Genomic DNA, 12188 nt, shown 5'->3' with positions numbered 1-12188 from the left:
ATATATTGTTGTTGTTCTAAGAATGATCATGATGCCCTCATGTTTGTATTTTATTTTTATCGACACCTCTATCTCTAAACATGTGGACATATTTTTCGATTTCAGCTTTTGCTTGAGGACAAGCGAGGTCTAAGCTTGGGGGAGTTGATGCGTCCATTTTGCATCATGCTTTTATATCGATATTTATTGCATTATGGGCTGTTATTACACATTATGTCACAATACTTATGCCTATTCTCTCTTATTTTACAAGGTTTACATGAAGAGGGAGAATGCCGACAGCTGGGATTCTGGGCTGGAAAAGGAGCAAATATTAGAGACCTATTCTGCACAGCTCCAAAAGTCCTAAAACTGCACGGAAGTTATTTCCAGAATATATAAAAAATACTGAGCGCAAGAAGTACCAAAGGGGGGCCACCCACCAGCCACGAGGGTGGGGGCGCGCCCTACCCCCCTGGGCGCGCCCCCTGCCTCGTGGGCCCCCTGGTGGCCCTCCGATGCCCATCTTCTGCTATATGAGGTCTTTTGTCCGAGAAAAAATTATAAGCAAGCTTTCGGGACGAGGCTCCGCCGCCACGAGGTGGAACCTTGGCGGAACCAATCTAGGGCTCCGACGGAGTTGTTCTGCCGGGGAAACTTCCCTTCAGGAGGGGGAAATCATCACCATCGTCATCACCAACGATCCTCTCATCGGGAGGGGGTCAATCTCCATCAACATCTTCACCAACACCATCTCATCTCAAACCCTAGTTCATCTCTTGTATCCAATCTTTGTATCCAAACCTCAGATTGGTACCTGTGGGTTGCTAGTAGTGTTGATTACTCCTTGTAGTTGATGCTAGTTGGTTTACTTGGTGAAAGATCATATGTTCAGATCCATTATGCATATTAATACCCCTCTGATTATGAACATGAATATGCTTTGTGAGTAGTTATGTTTGTTCCCGAGGACATGGGAGAAGTCTTGCTATTAGTAGTCATGTGAATTTGGTATTCGTTCGATATTTTGATGAGATGCATGTTGCCATCCCTCTAGTGATGTCATGTGAACGTCGACTACATGACACTTCACCATTGTTTGGGCCGAGAGGGAGGCATTGGGAAGTAATAAGTAGATGATGGGTCGCTAGAGTGACAGAAGCTTAAACCCTAGTTTATGCGTTGCTTCGTAAGGGGCTGATTTGGATCCATATGTTTCATGCTATGGTTAGGTTTACCTTAATACTTCTGTTGTAGTTGTGGATGCTTGCAATGGGGGTTAATCATAAGTGGGATGCTTGTCCAAGTAAGGATAGCACCCAAGCACCGGTCCACCCACATATCAAATTATCAAAGTACCAAACGCGAATCATATGAACGTGATGAAAACTAGCTTGATGATAATTCCCATGTGTCCTCGGGAGCGCTTTTCTCTATATAAGAAATTGTCCAGGCTTGTCCTTTGCTACAAAAAGGATTGGGCCATCTTGCTGCACTTTATTTACACTTGTTACTTGTTACTCGTTACCAATTACCTTATCACAAAACTATCTGTTACCGATAGTTTCAGTGCTTGCAGAGGATACCCTGCTGAAAACCGCTTATCATTTCCTTCTGCTCCTCATTGGGTTCGACACTCTTACTTATCGAAAGGACTACGATAGATCCCCTATACTTGTGGGTCATCACTTGATATCGTGCACACATGCACACACTTAGCATAATATCGGGACGGGAGGCACATAGATATAACAATGAACCAATCATAGAGCGATAAACCTTTTGGTCAACCGGTTTGCCATCCTTGGTCAAGTCAAGATGTCCAGTAGTAGGCATGGGTGCATTCTTGCATATTGAACTTCTTGAATAAGTCCTTGGTACACTTTGTTTGAGAAACAGAGGTATCCTCCTTAGTTTGCTTGATTTGCAACCCAAGACAGAACTTGAGTTCACTCATCATAGACATCTCAAACTTCTCCGACATTAGCTTTCCAAATTTTTCACTAAAATGAGGGTTAGTTGAACCAAATATGATATCATCAACATAAATTTGGCACACAAATAATTCACCATTAACCCTTTTAGTAAAAAGAGTAGAATCTATCTTTCCGATCTCAAAGCCTTTTTCAATAAGGAACTTGGTCGAGCATTTATACCACGCTCTAGGAGCTTGTTTAAGACCATAAAGAGCTTTGTGAAGTTTATAAACATGATCAGATTTCTTAGGATTAACAAAGCCGGGAGGTTGTTTAACATAAACTTCCTCCTCAATTTCACCATTTAGAAAAGCACTTTTAATGTTCATTTGGTACAAGGTAATATCATGGTGATTAGCATAGGCAAGTAAGATGCGGATGGACTCAAGTCTAGTAACAGGGGCATATGTCTCACCATAGTCCATACCTTCGGCTTGAGTGTAGCCTTGGGCGACAAGACGTGCTTTGTTGTGAACGACTTGTCCATCTTCGTCTTGCTTGTTGCGAAACACCCACCAATGATGTTGTGGTTGTTGTCAGGCTTCTCGACCAATGTCCACACTTGGTTCCTCTCAAAGTTGTGTAGCTCTTCATGCATGGCATTTATCCAATCCTGATCTTCCAATGCTTCTTCAACCTTCATAGGTTCAATGCTAGAGATGAATGAATAATGTTCACAAAAATTTGCCAAACAAGTTTTAGAGCGAGTGATTCTCCTGGTTTGGATATCATTGAAGATTTGCTCGACGGGATGGTCTCTTGTGACTCTTGCTCTAACTCGTGAGAGCTTCTGTTTGGGTCGGGGTGGAACATCTTCTTCATCATCTTGTTCTTCCTCTTGGCCTTCTTCATTGTTGACATTGTCATTCTCTTGTCAAGGTGGAGAAGGAGGTTGATGAGGTTCATATTGTTGTACTTCCTCGTTTTCTTCACCTTGGTGTGTCCCAGTCGTGGATGCCTCCGTGTCCACTCTTGGTTCACCTTGTCGTGAGGTAGAAGCTTCCACTTGGATGGACGAGGTACTCTCCTTCACCTCTGTTGGACGAATCTTACCAATAGACAAGTCTTGGATTGCTTCGAAGGATCTTTGTCTCCTACATCAATTGGCAATTGCTCTACTTGCGAGCCGTTAGATTCATCAAACTTCGCATCTACCGTCTCTTCAACCTTTTGGGTGAAATTGTTGTTGACACGGTAAGTGTGAGAGTTTGAGCCATAACCAAGTAGGAAACCTTCATGAGATTTAGGAGCAAATTTAGAACGACGATGCTTATCAAGAATGTAACACTTTGAGACGAATACTCGAAAGTATCCAACTTGGGGTTTATTACCGGTGAGAAGCTCGTATGTCGTCTTGCCGAGTAGCTTGTGAAGATATAAGCGATTTGTTGCATGACAAGCTGTCTCAACCGCTTCCGCCCAAAAGTATTTTGGCGTCTTGTACTCATCAAGCATCGTTCTTGCCATCTCGATAAGAGTCCAGTTCTTCCTCTCAACAACTCCGTTTTGTTGAGGCGTGTACGTAGCCGATAACCCGTGTGAAATCCCTTCTTCGTCAAGAAAGGTATCCACATTTGCGTTCTTGAGCTCCGTTCCGTTGTCGCTGCGAACCTTCTTAATCTTCACTTAAAATTGATTTTGGGCCTTCCTAGTGAAGTTCTTGAAGATCTTTTGGACCTGCAATTTATCATCAAGAAAGAACACCCCACGTAAATCTTGAAAAATCATCGACTATGACTAGACCAAATAAGTTTCTGATATGTCTCCAACGTATCTATAATTTTTTATTGTTCCATGCTATTATATTATCAACCTTGGATGTTTTATATGCATTTATATGCTATTTTATATGATTTTTGGGACTAACCTATTAACCCAGAGCCCAGTGCCAGTTTCTGTTTTTTTGCCTATTTTAGGGTTTTGAAGAAAAGGAAAATCAAACGGAGTCCAATTGACCTGAAACTTCGTGGAACTTATTTTTGGAAGGAAAGCAACCCGAGAGACTTGGAGTCCACGTCAAGGGAGCTTCGAGGAAGCCACGAGGTAGGGGGCATGCCCTCCACCCTCGTGGGCCCCTCGTGGGCCTCCTGACGTACTTCTTCCGCCTATATATCTCCATATACCCTAAAACTACCGGGGAGCACAATAGATCGGGAGTCCCGCCGCCAGAAGCCTCCGTAGCCACTGAAAGCCAATCTAGACCAGTTCCAGCACCCTGCCGGAGGGGGCAATCCCTCTCTGGTGGACATCTTCATCATCCCGGTGCTCTCCATGACAAGGAGGGAGTAGTTCTCCCTCGGGGCTGAGGGTATGTATCAGTAGCTATGTGTTTGATCTCTCTCTCTCTCTCTCCCGTGTTCTTGAGGTGATACGATCTTGATGTATCGCGAGCTTTGCTATTATATTTGGATCCTATGATGTTTCTCCTCCCCCTCTACTCTCTTGTAATGGATTGAGTTTTCCCTTTGAAGTTATCTTATCGGATCGAGTCTTTAAAGATTTGAGAACACTTGATGTATGTCTTGCCATGCGTATCTGTGGTGACAATGGGATACCACATGATTCACTTGATGTATGTTTTGGTGATCAACTTGCGGGTTCCGCCCATGGACCTATGCATAGGGGTTGGCACACGTTTTCGTCGTGATTATCCGGTAGAAACTTTGGGGCACTCTTTGAGGTTCTATGTGTTGGTTGAATAGATAAATCTGAGATTGTGTGATGCATATCGTATAATCATGCCCACGGATACTTGAGGTGACATTGGAGTATCTAGGTGACATTAGGGTTTTGATTGATTTGTGTCTTGAGGTGTTATTCTCGTACGAACTCTAGGGTTGTTTGTGACACTTATAGGAATAGCCCAACGAATTGATTGGAAAGAATAACTTTGAGGTGGTTTCGTACCCTACCATAATCTCTTCATTCGTTCTCCGCTATTAGTGACTTTGGAGTGACTCTTTGTTGCATGTTGAGAGATAGTTATGTGATCCAATTATGTTATTATTGTTGAGAGGACTTGCACTAGTGAAAGTATGAACCCTAGGCCTTGTTTCAACACATTGCAATACCGTTTATGCTCACTTTTATCATTAGTTACCTTGCTGTTTTTATATTTTCAGATTACAAAAACTATTATCTACCATCCATATACCACTTGTATCACCATCTCTTCCCCGAACTAGTGCACCTATACAATTTACCATTGTATTGGGTGTGTTGGGGACACAAGAGACTCTTTGTTATTTGGTTGCAGGGTTGCTTGAAAGAGACCATCTTCATCCTATGCTTCCTATGGATTGATAAACCTTAGGTCATCCACTTGAGGGAAATTTGCTACTGTCCTACAAAACTCTGCACTTGGAGGCCTAGCAACGTCTACAAGAAGAAGGTTGTGTAGTAGACATCAGTTTCCACCAAGACTTTTGTAGGCATTGGGACCAAAGAGATCCATATGAAGTAGCTCGAGCGGTCTTCTCGTGGTCATGATGTTCTTCACGGGGTGACTTCCTCCAACTTGTTTTCCCGCTTGACAAGCACTGCACAATCTATCCTTGTCAAATATAACATCTTTCACTCCAAGGATATGATCACCTTTGTTTAGATTATCAAGATTCCGCATGCCCACATGACCTAACCTTCTATGCCACAACAAACCTTTAGAGGATTTAGCAATTAAGCAAGTTCTAGGTTGAGCCTTTTTAGTGAAATCAACAATGTATAGATCACCTCTACGTATACCGATAAAGGCCATTTTATGATTATCTCTACGAAACACTTGGCAATCTACTTCAGTAAATAGGACATTGAAACCAAAGCCAGCAAGTCTAGATACAGAAAGTAGATTATAGTCAAGGGATTCAACGAGTATAACATTTTGTATGGAGCTATCATGTGAGATGGCCACCTTACCAAGGCCAACCACCTTATCCTTTGAGTTGTCACCAAAAGTAACATACTTTCGAGGGTCGTTGTTTTCAGCAAGCTCATGAAACATGTCCTTGTCTCCGGTCATGCGACCGGTACATCCACTATCAAGAACCCATTCCTTTCCTTCAGCCATGTAGCTGCGAAGATTTGCCATAAGACAAAAATGTCTTATAGACTCATCGAGATCAAAGTCACTATCATCATCCTCATCATAGTATCCATGTTCAACATCGTCTTGTGATTGATCAATTCCTAGAGAGAGTGATTCATTAGATAGGTGATCATCACAATGTTCATCTTCATGAATTCTATTGGCTTCGGAGATGATGTTGCTAATGATTCCGACATTGTCTCGCTTTGATTCCGCTTCCTAAAAATTACATATATTAAAAAAATATCCGTAAAATTTTATCGTGTTTGGACTTTGTTTAATATGGATTTTCTGCGAAACAAAAAACATGCAACAAACAGGAATTCGCACTGGGCACTGGATCAATATGTTAGTCCCAAAAATGATATAAAATATTGCCAAAAGTATATGAAAGTTGTAAAACATTGGCATGAAACAATCAAAAATTATAGATACGACGAAGACGTATCACCTAGCCACATTCGAGCGTAAAGCCCCGTCCTCATCCGAGGCCAGAGAAAGGGCGTCCGCTATGTGGGCTACATGCCTGGCCAACGCGGACAAACCACTGTCACGATCTGAGCGCGACGATCTGACGTCAAACGCTTGTAGTATGTGATCTTTGTGCGCACCCTTTCACACGACGAGCTCGTGCGCGGACTGGACGTGGCCGTGCACGCGGTGTGAAGACCCAGACCGAGGGAGGTGATGTGAGGGTTCCTAGGGTTTGTTTCACTTAATAGACATGGCTTGACCTCTCACACGGCACGCCGAAGTGACGCCATTAAAGTGAACAACAAACTATTAAGCCTCGGGGCAGACCAATGCATTTCTGCACGGGTCCTGCATGTTGGTCCGACATGGCAAGTGCGTCTAGGCGGGCTCAAATCTGCCACACATAGGTTGGATATGAGGGATGCCAGACAGCCCGAACGTATAAGTCAGCTTTGGAGGGTCCGGTCGGGTAGCGTTTTTGGATCCGGGCAATGTCCAAGTTGTTCGTCCGGACATCTGGGGGAAGTGGCGTTATGGTTGTAGGTGCTCTAATATGTCCACCCGTAGTTGCATGATCACTAATATCTTGAGAAAAACTCAAAAAAAAGTTATCTTAAAAACAATTTCTATGATAAGCCAAAATACGACTTATAAAATGAACATGGACCAAATGCGGGGTAAACAAATCGAAGGTATGAACAATAGGATACAAAATTCTCAAAATCGTTAATTAAGAGGTACCCATTTCAAAGGTCATTTTCTACCTTCTATGGTGCTAACTAGTGCCGCAGTCCATGCACGCCACTTCTCACAATCTAGGAGTTTTTTTATAGATTTGTTTTTTCAAAATAGTTCATCTTTTGAACCATGCATCCAAATCCCGAACCGTTTTCACCGTTGAATTTCTCGCCTCGAGATTCAAAACTAGATTCCATGTCAATGTTTCAACAAACTTTTTTTACGAAAAAAGGAAAACCAAGATAAAGTAGGAAACTGGAAGAAAAACGGTAATAAAACCCAAAAAGGAATAAAAACCGAAGCCGAGAAGCATAGTTTCATTTTTAGCCTTTTTTCGGAGAAGCGCAATGTGTGTTTCTCACACAAAAGGACAAGCTGTGCTTTTCCCTTTTTTTGGGGAAGCATAATGTGTGGTTCTCACACAGAAGCACAAACTGTGCCTTTTCCTTTTTCAAGGAAGCATTGCTATATTTTTTTTCTTTTTTGGGAAGCACAAATATTCTTCTCGTGGAAGCAAGGTTATATTTCTCATGAAAGCAAGGATGTACTTTTCATGACCGTGTTTATTTTCTAGGAAGCACAACTGCGCTTCTCGAAGAAGCACATTCTGCGCTCCTCGCCCAAATGTGTTGCTTTCTGAATTTTTTTTTGCCAAAACAAAGAGAAAGCCGAGCAAAAGCCCAAAAAACCATATAAAATCCAAAAGCATGTCCAAAAATAAAAAAAAAATCCCAAAGATGCGCAGAACACACGGGACATGGCGGCTGCTGGACGCACGACACACTCTTAGATTCTACTTTTAGGGTATATCGTGAAGCTACCCCATATGACTTGCGTTTTCTACAGCGGAGCTAAATTTTAAGGAGCGAAGTAGTCCCATACAGGCCCTTGTGGCCCAAAGTTGCTCCCGAAAATTCTTATCATCATCTCTCACAAATACATATGGGCCAAAGAGTTAAGGCCCAACTCAGCGCGTCCCGATCTGAGCCGTCCATTCATCATCCTGGTTAGGGTTCCTTTCCGACCTCTATAAGTACCACGCGGGAGCCATCCTCGTACACCTCCGCCGCCGCAGCAAGCAGACACCGAGAGTTCGATACCCAGTCCGCCTGCTGCGCCGCCACCTCCGCGATGAGGGCCAAGGTTCGTTCCCGATTCACCTCTACCTTACCTTTTGATCCGACTGCTCGATGCGGTCTAGTGATTCCCTGCTGTTGCCTCACCATGTAGCTCGCGCGCTCGGTAGTTGTAGTTGCTTGTTTGCGCGGTTCTCTGTGATGATGAAAACAGATGACGAGTCCGATGCAATCCATTCTATAAACCATGTGGACAATCGAGGCATTTGTCTGAGAGAACATTGGATTTTGTAGATGTAGCGTGTTCGTTTGAGTTTAAACTAGATGTGCTTTGTATCGATCGGATTCTTTTTGTTTGTGGTTCTCTGTGATGATCAACACTGATTAGATGTCCGATACAATCCATTCCATTCAACCGTGGGGACAACACGAGGCATTTGTCTGAGAGAACTCTGTTTTTTTCCAAGCTTTTAATTTATGATTGCTGCTGTGTAGATGAGGGATAATATTAGATTTGCTTGGCCGCCTGTGTCACTCTAAGTCAAGTCGTTGATATTTCTGGGGTTATTATTCTCTATGATGATGAAAACAGATGACGAGTCTGATGTAATCCATTCTATTGAACCGTGTGGACAATCGAGGCATTTGTCTGAGAGAATACTTGTCAATGGCCCCCCTGCCTTCTTCTTCTTTCTGCTGCAATTTGTGCAGGTGTCTTCATTAGATTTGTTTGACTGCTGGTGTTAGGTACAAAGTTGTTAGTGTTGTGTTTGTTCTCTGTGATGATTAAAACAGATGACGAGTCTGATGTAATCCATTCTATTACACCATGTGGACAATCGAGGCATTTGTCTGAGAGAACGTTGATTGCTTAGCCATTTGCTTAGCACGGTTTTCCCACTGTTTTTTTGTGTGTGTAAAATTGCGTGGTTGGCATGATGAGGAAGACAATAGTTGTCCGATCTATTTGATGATAAAATCCTCCTACTCATTCTGAATGTCAAACTGACTGCAGATCTACTTTGCTTAACTAGTTCTTTAGATATCTTTGCATAATTGTTTCCTATTTGCCTTTGAAATTGACTTTAGTTTGGGAAATGATGAAGAACAATTGGTCCGTGTTTCTGAAAATCATGTGATGATATCCAATGAAACACTCAAATCTTCTGATTCTAAATCACATAGAACTATCTTTCCATTTTCATAATGGAATTGTTATGTTTTTATGCATCTCCTAGAGTGCTCATTTTCCCCACTTCTTTTTTCCGGTTAATTGTGTCGTTGGCATGATGAGGAAGACAAGTGTTGTCTGATCTATTTGATGATCAAATCCTCCTACTCATTCTGAATGTCAAACCAACATGCACTAGTTCTGTAGATATCGTAGAATAGTTGTTTCCTCTTTAATTTTGAAATTGACTTCAGTTTGGGAAATGATGAAGAACAATTGGTCCGTGTTTCTGAAAATCACGTGATGATATCCAATGAAACACTCAATCTTCTGATTCTGAATCACATACTAGTCTCTCTTTTCATGTGGAATTATCTCATGTTCCTGCACATCTAGCACTATGCAATTTGTACTGATGATCTGCATTTTGTGTTAATGTGCAGTGGAAGAAGAAGAGGATGAGGAGGCTCAAGAGGAAGCGCCGAAAGATGAGGCAGCGATCCAAGTAGGTGAACAACGAGGAGAAAGCTGAACCTTGTATCATTGCACCAGTATGTTGGGATGATAGGGTGTTCTGGTTCCTGATATGTCTGGGTTGTTGTGATATTTGGGTGATGCCAACCCTTGTAACATGAGGATAATTATATGCTTTCCATCAAGGCTGGATATTCAGCTTAAGAAATATTATCATCTATTTTTGATTTGCTGCCCTGCCTGTTCCTTCTTTTCTGGCATGCATCTGATGTTTTGGTCTAAGTTGAGTGTTATTTCAGTTCGTTCTCTTTCCATTTGCTTCTCGAAAGCATATTTACAACTGGAATTGCTATGAGTACTCAACCCGTCCCTACAACAAACAGACCATTACGGAGCTCTTCCTCTGCAGCTCGGGTCTAGTTTATTTCAGGCAGGCGTGGATTGACTTGGAAAGAGAAACAATTTAATATCTTGTCTTATCTTTCAGATGATATCTTGGCTTGGTGTTGAGAATCTTTTTTCTCCATTCTAGGGGTGCTATGCACTTGTGATAGATCTTTAGAAAAACAGAGATATATGTCCAATCTTTCTCCACTTCTTTACAAATGCGGCCGGTGCTCCCCATGCACTGTTTGAGTGAGGATGCATACCAAACACGTCTCTGAGCGTCCTGCCACAATACTTTCAGGCACATCGAAATCCACCTTGTTGGCGAGTCCACCTTCAGACGAGATCCACCGGGTCAGGAGTTGGCGAGTCCGAAATCCACCTTGTTGCCGGTATCCTCCAGCCCGACCGTCACGATCGCCGGTGCCCTGCTTTGTTTTAGGGAAGGATTCGGCCGGAAGACGAAGTTCCAACCGAGCGCTTAGGGCATCTCCACTGGGGGCTGGGCCCCCAGGACGTCCCCCAAGCACTTTTTTTAGCACCGACGGGTAAAAAACGTCCCAGCCAGGCCCCCAGGACATCGTTTTTCGCCGGATTTTATGAAAATTAGCGCCGGCACGCGCATCCCGCACCCAGCCCGCCGGGGGGCAGCTGGGGACGCCGGCATTGCTTTTTCCTCTCCGCTGCCCCACTTGCCAGCCCCTCTCTCTCCCCTCTCCTCTCCTTTCTCTCTATTTCTCTATTCTTTCTCCTCTCTCCTCTCCTTTTTCCTTCCGCCACCTACCACCCACCATCACGGCCTCCTCCTCGCCGCCGCACGCCAGGGGGCGCGCCTCCGCAGCCTCCCCTCGCCCTTCCCTCGCCGGCCACCGCGGCCCCGCTCCCACCGGTGGCCGCCTTCCCTGCTGCGGCCTCCTCTCGCCCTCCCCTCGCCGATCGACTCGCCGCCCCCACCGCCCACTCTTCCTCCGCGGCGCAGCACCAGGGGCCGGTGCTCTCGCTGGCGTTCCTCTCCAAGCTGCTCGACGCCATGGACGCCCTCGCCAGGCCCCCCGCCGACCGCCTCGCCGCCGACCTACTCGACCGCTCCGTCAAGGCACTCGACGTGCTCAACGCGGTCTTCCTCGCGCTCGCCTCACTCCGGAGCTCCCACCGCGCCGCGCTCACTGCCGCGTCCTGCTTCCTCGCCGCCGACGCGCCGCTGCTGCACCGCCGAGGAGGCCTGGGACGCGCCGGGGAGGAAGCGAAAGGTCCCGGAGCTGGACGCCGCGAGGAGCATCGAGCTGCTGGCGAGCTCGTTCCTGAAGATCGAGCGGAGACCATGGCCAAGACGCAGCTGCAGATCGCCAGGCTCTTCGCCAAGCGGCTCAAGGAGTGCGTCGACGGTAATGGTGGCAGCCCGTGGAGCTGCCCTCCTCCCTCGACGTGTTGCAGGAGCTCGGGGCGAGGCCGGGGCCAGACGTGGCCTAGGGCGGGCGCGAACGGGGCAGCGGGACGGAGTCGCGCTCGGTGCGGCATCGGCGCGGCAGAGCGGGACGGAGCCGCGCTCGATGGCGGATGCGCGGAGCAGAGCAGATGCGGAGCTCGCCGCTCCCGCGCCCGTGGCCGGGGCGGAGCTCGCGCCCGCCTCTGCGTGGCCGGGGCGGCGTCGAACGCACGGTGGGGCAACGGACTTGGGCACGCCATGCCGCCTCCACCTCCATGGCCGAGCAGAGGAGAGACAGATGAGGGGGTGGAGGAGACAACGAGTGGAACCTTTTTGACACCCAGGCAAAAATTCTCTCCGGCAGCCCTCCCAGGAGGCGAAAAAAATGCCTCCTGGGGGGGGGGGG

The 12188-nt window shown here is 45.6% G+C and overlaps 1 long non-coding RNA gene and 8 other non-coding genes across 9 annotated transcripts; all 9 read left to right on the top strand.

Annotated features, from left to right (window-relative positions):
• Positions 1 to 8293: 8293 nt before the first annotated feature.
• LOC119303390 lies at positions 8294 to 10204 on the top strand. The gene is made up of 2 exons (XR_005147894.1): positions 8294 to 8391; positions 9939 to 10204. It is a non-coding gene; the product is annotated as an uncharacterized LOC119303390 (long non-coding RNA).
• LOC119304759 lies at positions 8518 to 8603 on the top strand. The gene has a single exon (XR_005148467.1). It is a non-coding gene; the product is annotated as a small nucleolar RNA SNOR75 (small nucleolar RNA).
• Positions 8687 to 8774, top strand: LOC119304765. The gene has a single exon (XR_005148473.1). It is a non-coding gene; the product is annotated as a small nucleolar RNA SNOR75 (small nucleolar RNA).
• On the top strand, positions 8896 to 8982 carry LOC119304762. The gene has a single exon (XR_005148470.1). It is a non-coding gene; the product is annotated as a small nucleolar RNA SNOR75 (small nucleolar RNA).
• LOC119304760 lies at positions 9099 to 9185 on the top strand. Its single transcript, XR_005148468.1, has one exon. It is a non-coding gene; the product is annotated as a small nucleolar RNA SNOR75 (small nucleolar RNA).
• Positions 9255 to 9321, top strand: LOC119304525. Its single transcript, XR_005148338.1, has one exon. It is a non-coding gene; the product is annotated as a small nucleolar RNA Z105 (small nucleolar RNA).
• Positions 9417 to 9498, top strand: LOC119304501. The gene has a single exon (XR_005148317.1). It is a non-coding gene; the product is annotated as a small nucleolar RNA SNORD18 (small nucleolar RNA).
• On the top strand, positions 9606 to 9672 carry LOC119304527. Its single transcript, XR_005148340.1, has one exon. It is a non-coding gene; the product is annotated as a small nucleolar RNA Z105 (small nucleolar RNA).
• On the top strand, positions 9753 to 9833 carry LOC119304500. Its single transcript, XR_005148316.1, has one exon. It is a non-coding gene; the product is annotated as a small nucleolar RNA SNORD18 (small nucleolar RNA).
• Positions 10205 to 12188: the final 1984 nt, after the last annotated feature.

Source organism: Triticum dicoccoides, chromosome 5A (assembly GCF_002162155.2).
Source record: "Triticum dicoccoides isolate Atlit2015 ecotype Zavitan chromosome 5A, WEW_v2.0, whole genome shotgun sequence".
Classification (NCBI taxonomy): Eukaryota; Viridiplantae; Streptophyta; class Magnoliopsida; order Poales; family Poaceae; genus Triticum; species Triticum dicoccoides.
Note: the sequence above shows the minus strand (reverse complement) of the source record. Positions and strands in the feature narration are given on the sequence as shown.